Here is a 12,579-nt window from a genome sequence, read left to right as displayed (position 1 = left end):
TAAATGCTCAGTAGCTTGGACAATTACTTTGATCGAATGATATATCATAGCGTCAGAGTGCGCTGAATCTTGGAACATTGGCATCAAAGCGCATGATGTGGTGTGTATGGGTTTGTTAATTTTTGTAGACTGATAGGAAGCCCACGATACATCAGTTTGGGCTTCGTGGTCGTCCTTATTCAATTGTTTTCCAATATTCTGTAACCAATTTTCACTTGAAAATGGAACGCATTCAGTCGGTAATAAACTTAGTGAAGGTGATAACGGTACGTTATGTTTCGTATCAACCGTATCGAAAATTGGTTGTACTTGAGTATAAGCAACTGGAAGTTCAGCAATTTGTTTTTTAGTTCCAGTATTATTAATGTGTATACAACCTCTAGTAATGCCTTGTTCGCTTGGAAATCGGTGTTGGTTTAGAGATATCGCTGTACCATGAAAAGAGTTCAAAGACGTAAGTGAACTTGTATTATGATCAATATTATCTACGGCACCAGTAGTGAAAATTCCACCAAGGAGGCCGATTGGACAGACCACTCCAGTTTCTTCATAATATTTGCTTGTTGACTCGGTGAATTCAGATGAGATCTGCAAAACGCGGTCGTACGATATTCCTAGTCCTAATTTATGAATCTTGTCAACTAATTTCTTTTTCCTAGTTTCGGAGTGAAGCACGAGAGATAAATAAACCGACATTGGAGTTTCACGTTGGCGTTCATGTCTAATAGTGGTTTCTTTCGGAGAATTTTTAACCATGTTAAAACAGAGCAACTGTGCAATGGTCAAAGACTCTTGATTTTCTGTATTATTTGTTAGCTCGGTTATACTTGGGCCATATAAAATCATATTAACTAGGGTTAATAATTCTTTAGGCATCGAATTTATCTGTGAATCAGCATCAAAATGTCCAGTGAATGTAATTTTAGATTTTAAAACCTCTCTTCTTATTTGTTTAATGTAACGACTCAAATGTAAAAGCTCTCTTTCTGCGTCATATTCACAAGCTTTTTGAATGGCGCCACCCATTCCCTCTTTGACAGTTAAAAGTACTTCACGTCCTTGGGTATACGCAAAGAGTTCCGGAATACTGTCGAGTAATTTTTCCTTCAGTCTTGTGACATTTGTAGTCGGCTCATAGCCTATTAGTTGTTGTAACCGCTCATTGTATATTCTTAACAAATCTTTCAATTTAAAAACTGGAAATATTTCGTCGTCGTTAGTTCTATCTTCAATATAAGTTAGTAATCCCGCAAATGCCATAGATTCGTATACTCTAATGTTCGAGTTCGTTTCATAATTCTTGGTAGAAATCTTTCGTCTTTGGTTATAAAATTTGACTAAACATTTCCTATGGTATTTAGCTTCAGTAGCTATCAAATCTCCTTCACTAAGTTTCGATAAAATTTTCTGATCTGAAAGCTCTTGAGCATACTGGGTAATCTTTTGAGTTACTTCTAACGTCATTACTTGGTGCATTTCAGTAGCGCCGCCACAGTCTCCACATATCATGTCACAAAAAAGCAAGCCTTAGAAAAATTTTCAGTCCCGCATTTAGACCTCGTGAAAGACATATTGGGTGCTGATTTACATTTCAATGCTCTATTTAGTTTATATTGGCTATACTTTCCACGAAAAGTGGTATTTTGCTTTATGTGACATTAAATTAGCCTTCAACTCACCTCCGACATTAAGTATAGTATCATACGGAATTTCCGTAGGAAGCAATCCGGCTGTTCTAAAATCTTTGAGATCCTTACACAGCGATTCATAACCTAATCCATTTCTATTCGCTGGACATACCATTCTATCAGAAGCAGGCAAAGTCGCTTGACAAATAACGCATAACTCCCAGTCAAAGGTCTTCTGGTTTTTCGAAGGCTTTGTAATTTCATTTTCGTTTGTAACTACTATAGAAAATCGCTTATCCATAACACGACGTGGTTTTACAATTTTGTCTAAATTTATCAATTCTTAAAGTAATACACGACATTAAAGCAGAGAGGGCAGAAGTTTCAATATACTACACAATCCACTGGATAGATCTGAGACATTTCATGATCTAACGTCTCGTCTATCTCACTGAGATAACCGCCAGACCATACTTTACGAAGGTAGAGTGTAAATTTCCCCCTGTAATAATATCTGCATTGAATTGTGGGGATAACTATAATGCGCGCCATCTTCAATTCCATCTACGGCATTCCAGTAAAACAATTAGGGAAGGCAATTAGGGATTAAGCAAAAGACAAGTTTTCACATTGGGTATAGATTTTTTTGGTAAGAAACTGTGGGCTTATACATATTTTCAGTTGCGGGGTTTAATTCGAAATCCGCCATCTTGGGTCCAATATGGCCGACGAAAAAAATGAAAACCAGATTTTTTAACATAAAATGGCCGCCATCTTGGACTCAAGATGGCTGACAAATTCGAAAAAAATAGGGTATATATCCAAACACCTACGATTGTTGTTATCGTTGTCATTTTGTCGTTAGCTCAACTAGGATGTTCAGGAAAAAATAAAAACCTAATTTCACACCAAAAAAAAGTCGCCATCTTGGATTCAAAATGACAGTGATTTGAAAAAATCCTATAAATATGAAATTTGCTAAAAGACATATCATTTGCACTTCAAACTGGCTTATTTGAAGTATGAAACTGTGTGTTTATACGTATTTTCAGTTGCGGGGTTAATTTCAAAATCCGCCATCTTGGATTCAAGATGGCGGATGAATTCGAAAAAAATTAGGAAAATGTCCAAATACCTACGAATATTAATTCCGTTGTCAGTTTGTCGATATCTTTAATAGAACATCCAGAAAAAAATAAAAACCGGATTTTCCAACATAAAATGGCCGCCATCTTGGATCCAAGATGGCGGACGGCTGGGCATACATTCTTAAAATGATCTCCTAGACCTATAGTACATATGTGGAAAGTTTCATGCTTTTATCAAAAAGTGAAGTATTCGGATGAAAAAGTGGACTTATCCGCCTCACTGTTGATAAATGTGCTTACTTACACTAAGCGCGTTAGAATTTGTTTTTAGATTTTTAATATAATATATATTCATATTAATTGCCTTTGTGGCTATTTTCATTTACAATTTCTGTGTACCCCATTCTATTATAATATAAATTACACATGGTTGGTTTTTTATTTGAAAGCTCGGCAGAGTTGGAAAACTCTTGATACATGATTGAGATAAAAGTAAACGATTAGAAGCTCTTCACAAATCATGCTATGCTACCCATAAACACTATCTCATCAAAGGTCTGTTTTTGATTAAAAGTTTTACTAAAATTAGAATATTTCACTTGCTTACTAGAACCAGTTATACACCTATTATCTTGTTATCTAAGTCTTAATGGTAAATTAAACATCAATTTGACATAACCAATTATCATCTTTATTTCCCTATGTTAAGTAAAATATTTAAAATAATATTCAATATATTAAATTACATTCAATAATATTAAAATGTCTGTACAAAATATTTTTTGAAATAAAACCTATTTATTTTCTAACTTATGGATTTTATTTTCAATTATAAATTTTAGTCAAAATTTGCCCTGTGATGTAGAGCAAAGGGACAGCTATTAAATAAAAAATGCTTTTATCAAAGCAGTTGGAAGGTTGATTTAAGGGGTAGTTCGGATCAATGAAGGCACAGATATTTGAAATGTTTTAGATTAAAGAGTTATTTTTTGGAATTATTTTAAAAAGCAAAATATATTTCTCACCTTTTATATATTTTAAAACCCTTTCCTTAAATTTGAGCCTTGAAACTGTAACAGTAAACTGAGAAAATTTTAAATTGTAAAGGATTACGTGTAAAATTACAGCATATAAATTGCTGAAACTCATTATAGAAACTAAACTAGTAAAGAAGTCATCAATAAAAGAGATTTGCAATAAATTTAATCAAGAAAGTTATTAAAGTTAACATGCCGTACATTGTAAACCCAAAGTTACGACTGAATGACTTATTTCAATTTGACTAAGTCTTTCTTGAAAGTCCCTTTAACAATTCAAACAGGCTACTGCAGTGTAACTGCACACATTTCATCAGGCCTTTCTAGAAAGAAATGTGGTCATTTTAATGTAACTCTATTGTCAATTTTTTTTACTACTACTTGACTTGGATCTTCAGTTTTTCATAATGTATGCCAAATTTAAATACTGTTGCATAGTTCTACTTTAAACCAAAAGTTTAAAATAATAAGTGCAGACTTGGATAGATATAATTTAGTAGATGTCTGTTTATAAATTCATTATGAGAATTAGCTTACATAGAAAGTTGCAAACTCCTTTAACCGTTTAATTTCTTATGTATTTAAACAAAATTTTTATTTAACATATAAAACAGCATATTAATTAAGGTTATAATATTTTGCGAGTAGTCGTTTAGTTGGAAACACAAAACTGCAGAATCCAATTACGACAGCATAGCCACGGCCGTCTATACAGGGCTTCCACATTTGATATCTAAAATTTTCCTCTTGCGATAATTTCATTGAAAAACTACCCCGCCTTGGGTTGAAAAATTACCCCGCCTTGGGTTGAAAAACTACCCCGCCTTGGGTTGAAAAACTACCCCGCCTTGGGTTGAAAAACTACCCCGCCTTGGGTTGAAAAACTACCCCGCCTTGGGTTGAAAAACTACCCCGCCTTGGGTGGAAAAACTACCCCGCCTTGGGTGGAAAAACTACCCTACCTTGGGTTGAAAAACTACCCCGCCTTGGGTTGAAAAACTACCCCGCCTTGGGTTGAAAAACTACCCCGCCTTGGGTTGAAAAACTACCCCGCCTTGGGTTGAAAAATTACCCCGCCTTGGGTTGAAAAACTACCCCGCCTTGGGTTGAAAAACTACCCCGCCTTGGGTTGAAAAACTACCCCGCCTTGGGTTGAAAAACTACCCCGCCTTGGGTTGAAAAACTACCCCGCCTTGGTTTGGAAAAATTACCCCGCCTTGGGTTGAAAAACGACCCCGCCTTGGGTTGAAAAACGATCCCGCCTTGGGTGGAAAAACGACCCCGCCTTGGGTGGAAAAACGACCCCGCCTTGGGTGGAAAAACTACCCCGCCTTGGGTTGAAAAACTACCCCGCCTTGGGTTGAAAAACGACCCCGCCTTGGGTTGAAAAACGACCCCGCCTTGGGTTGAAAAACGACCCCGCCTTGGGTGGAAAAACTATCCCGCCTTGGGTGGAAAAACTACCCCGCCTTGGGTGGAAAAACTACCCTACCTTGGGTTGAAAAACTACCCCGCCTTGGGTTGAAAAACTACCCCGCCTTGGGTTGAAAAACTACCCCGCCTTGGGTTGAAAAACTACCCCGCCTTGGGTTGAAAAATTACCCCGCCTTGGGTTGAAAAACTACCCCGCCTTGGGTTGAAAAACTACCCCGCCTTGGGTTGAAAAACTACCCCGCCTTGGGTTGAAAAACTACCCCGCCTTGGGTTGAAAAACTACCCCGCCTTGGTTTGGAAAAATTACCCCGCCTTGGGTTGAAAAACGACCCCGCCTTGGGTTGAAAAACGATCCCGCCTTGGGTTGAAAAACTACCCCGCCTTGGGTGGAAAAACGACCCCGCCTTGGGTGGAAAAACGACCCCGCCTTGGGTGGAAAAACTACCCCGCCTTGGGTTGAAAAACTACCCCGCCTTGGGTTGAAAAACGACCCCGCCTTGGGTTGAAAAACGACCCCGCCTTGGGTTGAAAAACGACCCCGCCTTGGGTGGAAAAACTATCCCGCCTTGGGTGGAAAAACTACCCCGCCTTGGGTGGAAAAACTACCCCGCCTTGGGTTGAAAAATTACCCCGCCTTGGGTTGAAAAACGACCCCGCCTTGGGTTGAAAAACGATCCCGCCTTGGGTTGAAAAACGATCCCGCCTTGGGTGGAAAAACTACCCCGCCTTGGGTGGAAAAACTACCCCGCCTTGGGTGGAAAAACTACCCCGCCTTGGGTTGAAAAATTACCCCGCCTTGGGTTGAAAAACGATCCCGCCTTGGGTTGAAAAACGATCCCGCCTTGGGGTGGAAAAACGATCCCGCCTTGGGGTGGAAAACGATCCCGCCTTGGGGTGGAAAACGATCCCGCCTTGGGGTGGAAAACGATCCCGCCTTGGGGTGGAAAACGATCCCGCCTTGGGGTGGAAAACTACCCCGCCTTGGGGTGGAAAAACTACCCCGCCTTGGGTGGAAAAACTACCCCGCCTTGGGTTGAAAAACTACCCCGCCTTGGGTTGAAAAATTACCCCGCCTTGGGTTGAAAAATTACCCCGCCTTGGGTTGAAAAACGATCCCGCCTTGGGTTGAAAAACGATCCCGCCTTGGGGTGGAAAAACGATCCCGCCTTGGGGTGGAAAACGATCCCGCCTTGGGGTGGAAAACGATCCCGCCTTGGGGTGGAAAACGATCCCGCCTTGGGGTGGAAAACGATCCCGCCTTGGGGTGGAAAACTACCCCGCCTTGGGGTGGAAAAACTACCCCGCCTTGGGTGGAAAAACTACCCCGCCTTGGGTTGAAAAACTACCCCGCCTTGGGTTGAAAAATTACCCCGCCTTGGGTTGAAAAATTACCCCGCCTTGGGTTGAAAAACGACCCCGCCTTGGGTTGAAAAACGACCCCGCCTTGGGTTGAAAAACGATCCCGCCTTGGGTTGAAAAACGATCCCGCCTTGGGGTGGAAAAACGATCCCGCCTTGGGGTGGAAAACGATCCCGCCTTGGGGTGGAAAACGATCCCGCCTTGGGGTGGAAAACGATCCCGCCTTGGGGTGGAAAACGATCCCGCCTTGGGGTGGAAAACGATCCCGCCTTGGGGTGGAAAACGATCCCGCCTTGGGGTGGAAAACGATCCCGCCTTGGGGTGGAAAACTACCCCGCCTTGGGTTGAAAAACTACCCCGCCTTGGGTTGAAAAACTACCCCGCCTTGGGTTGAAAAACTACCCCGCCTTGGGTTGAAAAACTACCCCGCCTTGGGTTGAAAAACTACCCCGCCTTGGGTTGAAAAACTACCCCGCCTTGGGTTGAAAAACTACCCCGCCTTGGGTTGTAAAACTACCCCGCCTTGGGTTGAAAAATTACCCCGCCTTGGGTTGAAAAACTACCCCGCCTTGGGTTGAAAAAATACCCCGCCTTGGGTTGAAAAACTACCCCGCCTTGGGTTGTAAAACTACCCCGCCTTGGGTTGAAAAATTACCCCGCCTTGGGTTGAAAAACTACCCCGCCTTGGGTTGAAAAAATACCCCGCCTTGGGTTGAAAAACTACCCCGCCTTGGGTTGAAAAATTACCCCGCCTTGGGTTGAAAAACTACCCCGCCTTGGGTGGAAAAACTACCCCGCCTTGGGTGGAAAAATTACCCCGCCTTGGGTGGAAAACGATCCCGCCTTGGGTTGGAAAAACGATCCCGCCTTGGGGTGGAAAACGATCCCGCCTTGGGTTGGAAAAACGATCCCGCCTTGGGGTGGAAAACGATCCCGCCTTGGGGTGGAAAACGATCCCGCCTTGGGGTGGAAAACGATCCCGCCTTGGGGTGGAAAACGATCCCGCCTTGGGGTGGAAAACGATCCCGCCTTGGGTTGGAAAAACGATCCCGCCTTGGGTTGGAAAAACGATCCCGCCTTGGGGTGGAAAACGATCCCGCCTTGGGGTGGAAAACGATCCCGCCTTGGGGTGGAAAACGATCCCGCCTTGGGTTGGAAAAACGATCCAGCCTTGGGGTGGAAAACGATCCCGCCTTGGGGTGGAAAACGATCCCGCCTTGGGGTGGAAAACGATCCCGCCTTGGGGTGGAAAACGATCCCGCCTTGGGTTGGAAAAACGATCCAGCCTTGGGGTGGAAAACGATCCCGCCTTGGGGTGGAAAACGATCCCGCCTTGGGGTGGAAAACGATCCCGCCTTGGGGTGGAAAACGATCCCGCCTTGGGGTGGAAAACGATCCCGCCTTGGGGTGGAAAACGATCCCGCCTTGGGTTGGAAAAACGATCCCGCCTTGGGGTGGAAAACGATCCAGCCTTGGGGTGGAAAACGATCCCGCCTTGGGGTGGAAAACGATCCCGCCTTGGGGTGGAAAACGATCCCGCCTTGGGGTGGAAAACGATCCCGCCTTGGGGTGGAAAACGATCCCGCCTTGGGGTGGAAAACGATCCCGCCTTGGGGTGGAAAACGATCCCGCCTTGGGGTGGAAAACGATCCCGCCTTGGGGTGGAAAACGATCCCGCCTTGGGGTGGAAAACGATCCCGCCTTGGGGTGGAAAACGATCCCGCCTTGGGGTGGAAAACGATCCCGCCTTGGGGTGGAAAACGATCCCGCCTTGGGGTGGAAAACGATCCCGCCTTGGGTTTTGAGCTAGCCCATCTAAGATGACTATAGGAAACCCACGTTTTATTTCTATAATTTTCCTTGGTTTTTTAATGGTTTTTCTTTAGGTATTTTGTTGAATTTTAGATAACCAAATAACTTTTGTTAATGTTTTTTAATAGAATTTACTTATTTTGGTTTTAGAAACCACCAATTTTTCAGTGGTAAATGAAGTGGAATTTTTATAGAATTTACCGATTTTGGTTTTAGAAAACCCCATAAGTAACGTAGCGTATATGTATGCTAAGTTACTTACGTACGACTTACGTAAAGAGAAAAATATTTGACTTCTGGTGTTAAAAGTAAACCTTTGTACAAATGAATATATGCCACATTTACACTTTCCACTACAATTATTTTATTGAAATTAGTCGCATTCAAATTTGTTGGGAAATTCGGCTACATATATGTAAGAATCAAACCTTGATAAATCCAAAATAGTTATTTTAGTTTCAATCGCAGATATCGGATAAAATTTGCGAACATCAGTTTGTTTTGTTTTAGATATTAAGATGTTTTTCATGAAGGCCCTATTTATTACACTTAATTCTTTGATTAAGACAAAATACTCAGCAATGCTATCGCAAGAGCATAATTTTGTTGTTGGTTTGCATTGACAATCTTTTACCCCGAAAAAACTCTGAATGATACCGAATTTATGATGTTTTAGTTTAATACCACAGTCATTGCGCTTAGCTCTTTCATTAACGCAATGAATTGTGCCCATAATAGTCATTTTGGATGTTTCTGAAATGTCAACGATTTTTGTTAGTTGGTTTTTCTCTGAAGTTTGTAACGAAGTGTGCTTCGGTAGACCATGTACAAAAGTGTGTTTGGAAATTTGCGTAACTTTTTTAAGCAAGGGGTACCCTTTAAGTAGTTCAGTAAAAAAGATTTCAGAATCCGAATTTTTCCTGTTAAACGCATCATTAGAGAGTGTACTAATATTACCTATAATAACAATTTTTTCGGCTATCTGTAATGGAACTTTCTGGGTACCGTGGAAAAAGGTCATTAGTTTCCCATTCATATCTTCAAATTGGAAACACGATAATGTCCATAAAGGACCTCAGTTGTACACTGTTTTCGGCAAATGCAGTAAAAGATGCAAATTGTACGTCATACACTCTTTTCCATAATATTTTTTATACTTTTTAACGAAAGTATGGAGATGTGTGGATGCTTGTTCTATCATATCGACCGATACATCGACACAAAGTAACAGAGAAATTCCCAAAACCAAGTTGAGCCAATGTTTGTAATATTTATCGGGCAAATGGTTCTTTAAAACAACCGTAGAATAGTATAAAAGCCAAGAGCGCCATTCGTTCGTTTTCCACTTCTTCCGTTCATGTAATGACCTCGGAGTTCTGGTAATTTCTTTGGGTGGTTTCAGTGAAAGGAGAGCCTTATCCAAACTATCTACTTGTCTTCCAAGGTAATAAGTCTCTCTATGATTTATAGAATTAATCCATAAACAAGTGGTCGCTCTAACAACCCCAAGAGTGACAGAATGCATGTAGTCCACAACAAATCCATTGATAATATCAAAGTGTTTCAGAAGCATTAGAACCGACAAACCCTTAACTCCATTGACTGGCTTTTTTTTAGCGATGGCTAGTTTAGCATCCTGTCTCATCTGGACAAAGTCCCTTTCAACATAATCCATGTAATCATAAACGCGAGCATGGCCATCTCCCTTCTCTATATACTCTCCATTTTGAAGACACCAACTACACCCGTTAGCCCCGTTGTGCTGATGTACATTTTGAATCTTGCATCGTGCCATCGAGTCACAAGTGCAGGGTCCTGGGAATACTCTCACGTGTGTCTCTTTGCCATCGTTATTGTAAGTGATTCCAACACTTGATAGCAAGTTTAATTGGTCAATAAATGGCTTAATAAACGTGTTCATGTCCGGTTGGTCATGCCCAAACCACAGAGCGCCAAGTTGAGTATTAACCTTCCCAGGAATTTCCAATTCATTTACTACATAAAGTAGTGGCCAAATATTAAATCCGGAAGAATGGAAAACCGGTACACCATCTGTGTTCCAAAGAATTGTCAGATCTTGTTTTCTAAGGGGTAGTTGCTTATACATGTCTCCACGTTCAATAGGGATGTGTCTTTTTTTCCAAACTTTGTAGCTGATTCAATATCTGTTCTTCTATGGAAAACATAATAAAATATGACCCTTTATCTATTGCAGTTTCTTTATTTGTAGTCACACCGCAATATTTACAATGATCGTCAGGGTCACTTATTCCAATATAGGCCGAACAATGAGGGCAATACATGTGTAAAGTATATTGTGATTTGGCACCTTCAAAAGGCTTATAAAAGAGATATAAAGAGCGAGGTAATTTAGAGTTTACAGGAAGGTGGAGGCTTAGTAATTTCAATAGAGCTGAGGTCGCCTCCTTGCTAATTTTGAAACGCAAAATAAACCCCATTACAAGTAACAAACTCTGTTTTAGAGTCAGACCGGATTCAGGATAGAGCTCTTCATCCTAAAGATAAAAAAGTTATTTTCAGTAAAGCTAAATCGAATAAATACAGCTTACAAGGCTCTCAGGTAGATCTTCGTCTTCCATGCAATGATCAGTAGCTTCACTGTCTTGGTCTGAAGAGCTCTGAGGATGGAAATATTATTGAAACATTTCACGATTTTTTAAACAGTAATTTTTATAACTATCACTCATGCCGAAACCCGCCGAAATGAGCTTGTTCACAGGGTTCTGGCTTTCAAAAATGGTTTACATCAATGAGTTACGTGGTAATTGCTACAAGCAATGAGTTACGTGGTAATTGCTACAAGCAATGAGTTACGTGGTAATTGCTTCAAGCAATGAGTTACGTGGTCTTGCCTCTATTTGGTATACTATTTTAAATACTTTTTCCTTAAAATATTAATCTCGTTTCCACAAGAAAAGTGATAATAAAGCACAGTAAAATCAAATATTGTGCAACGTTGATGGATATACATTATCATTAGCGGCGCTAAGGGTAGGCTGAGGTAGGTTATAGCCCACCACGAATTTGAAAAGGGGCAACATCTTCTTGAATTTGAAAGAGATACGTCAAAGTTAATGAAAATACCGAAATGTAAGTTTAATTTAACACCTTTGAGTAAACATTTAATTTAATTAAAACAATAAGATTGTAAAAACCTATTGGGGTCACAAAATTCTTACATGTAGCCTACCTGTCAAACCTTTCTAGTGTTGCTCTGCACATTAAATTTGTTATGTTTTTAGAGCGGAATAAACCTTTACATTGTTTTCATCCTCAGTTTAATGTCACTTACCATTACGCTCTCACTATAGGAGTATTCCGAAACCGTTGAATCATGTAGAGTTTGTTCATTTGATCTGTTGCTGTTACAATCTGTACTGTCGCTGTTTTCTGAATTGCCAGTTATGTTTATGTTGTCATGTACCCCAATGTTTTTCGAAGCTGAGCTATCTGAATCAAGGTCATCGCTTGAACTGGCAATTGTTTCTACACTGGTGTTATGTGAAGAATTTCGATGCGCCACGTTCTTCTTAGCATCCTCTAGTTTCCTTCTTAGACGATATTCACTTTTTCGAGGTACATCTCTGGAACTATCAGAATTCCAGATATATTCTTTATAACTTCTTTTTCTAATGCCAGCCATCCTATCCCCTGAATCCACTAAGCTGTATTAAGAATTAGCAAGCTATTTTCTCGAATTGTAGGTAATATACATTTAAAAATATCTACCTGCCATTTAAATCAGTTGTTTCGTATTTAGTGACACAAGTTACTATTTTCCTCTGAACAGTTTAGCCTCCGCCAAACAAAATAGGCTGATTTCCCTTTTTCTATAGGTGGGAAATATTTGTACACCAAAAACCAAAACAAAATATTCGTCGAGATATGGAAGCTACTTGTTTACTGCAGTATTATAACCTTTTGGAGAAATCGTGCCGTATGGATACCGCCATCCGAGTGTTTAAAGTTGGCCATGTTTGGTAAACCACGTTCACTTTGCTTCGCCTACTTAATAGTAGCCGCGCGGTTTACATTTACAGTGGTTCCCACGTGGAGTATTTTCCCGTTCTTTTGCAAGCACGCCATTTTGGAAGGTATGTTTTGATCTTTTGTATTATTAAATATTAGGCCTAATATAATAATATTAACATATCGAACTGCAATTATTAAAATACTTTGCAACTTTCTTTTGAAACTCCA

The 12,579-nt window shown here is 40.8% G+C and overlaps 1 pseudogene; it reads right to left on the bottom strand.

Moving 5' to 3' along the window:
- Window positions 1-8,731: 8,731 nt before the first annotated feature.
- LOC149948572 (uncharacterized) lies at window positions 8,732-10,465 on the bottom strand (annotated as a pseudogene).
- Between the last annotated feature and the right edge of the window lie 2,114 nt (window positions 10,466-12,579).

The sequence above is a fragment of the Leiobunum rupestre genome, chromosome 4 (assembly GCF_980474605.1).
Source record: "Leiobunum rupestre chromosome 4, qqLeiRupe1.1.hap1, whole genome shotgun sequence".
NCBI classification, from domain to species: domain Eukaryota; kingdom Metazoa; phylum Arthropoda; class Arachnida; order Opiliones; family Sclerosomatidae; genus Leiobunum; species Leiobunum rupestre.
This window is presented reverse-complemented; position numbering and strand designations above follow the sequence as displayed.